Source organism: Notolepis coatsorum, assembly GCF_963971535.1.
Source record: "Notolepis coatsorum genome assembly, chromosome: 5".
NCBI classification, from domain to species: domain Eukaryota; kingdom Metazoa; phylum Chordata; class Actinopteri; order Aulopiformes; family Paralepididae; genus Notolepis; species Notolepis coatsorum.
This window is the reverse complement of record NC_140169.1, coordinates 113613751-113614551: the sequence shown is the minus strand read 5'-3', so window position 1 is coordinate 113614551 and position 801 is coordinate 113613751. Positions and strand designations below refer to the sequence as shown.

General features: G+C 52.1%; 1 protein-coding gene across 1 annotated transcript in view; it reads left to right on the top strand.

Annotated features, from left to right (window-relative positions):
* Positions 1-412: 412 nt before the first annotated feature.
* evlb (Enah/Vasp-like b) overlaps positions 413-801 on the top strand; it is a 199944-nt gene continuing 199555 nt past the window's right edge. The window contains exon 1 of the mRNA XM_084315409.1: positions 413-801. This exon is cut by the window's right edge and continues 25 nt beyond it. The gene's annotated coding sequence lies outside the window, so the exon portion shown is untranslated.

Sequence of the window (801 nt, the reverse complement as noted above, 5' to 3'; positions counted from 1 at the left end):
AGAAGGGGTCAGGGACGAACAGGTGTGCAACCACACTCACTCAATCCTTTCTCCATTTCTGTTATCATGCCCAAATAGATTTTTATCATACAAACGCCTGTAGCTTCAAATGGTTGCTTGCTTGACATTCAGTTTCGGTTTCTATCCCGTTTGAGACATATGTTTGTCAACTGGCGGCCGGTGTGTTGTGGACTAGAAGTTCGGCGGAGGTGTGGCTGTAGCTGTGCGTTCGTTTAGGATACACACAGTAAACCGCAGCGGCGTCCCGAGGAGGACGTTACCGGGACCGGGTAGCAAAACCACCGAGACTCGGCGTCGCTGCGTCGGCGTTGAATATTTGAGCAGACTGCTCTCCCTCCCTCCCCTCCATCCCTCCCTCTACCGGCCGTCCACGCTCCCAGTGGTTGGAGGAAGGAAAAGATGGCACCTCTAAAGCCGCTCCTGTCAGCCTCTCCGCCCGGCCTGCGCTCCTCCGGACAGCGGCGTGCAGCAGCTCTGAGATGAGATGATGGCTCCGAGGAACTCGACAGCAGCCCGACAGAGACTGGGAAGCGATTCGGTTTAAAAGACATTAAAAGCTGGCAAACGTTTTTTAGCATCCCCCCCCGCCCTCTCCACCCTGTCGCCGTTTCAACATCTGCACATCACCCGGCGAGCTTCGCTGGCAGCATTATTAAAACACACCAGAATTATTATTATTATTATTTATAGGATTCCTGTCGCTTATTTCTGGACAACGTGGCAGAATCGTTCTAAAGGACAACAACAAGGCTGAACTGATTATTCGTTTTATTCAAGCGG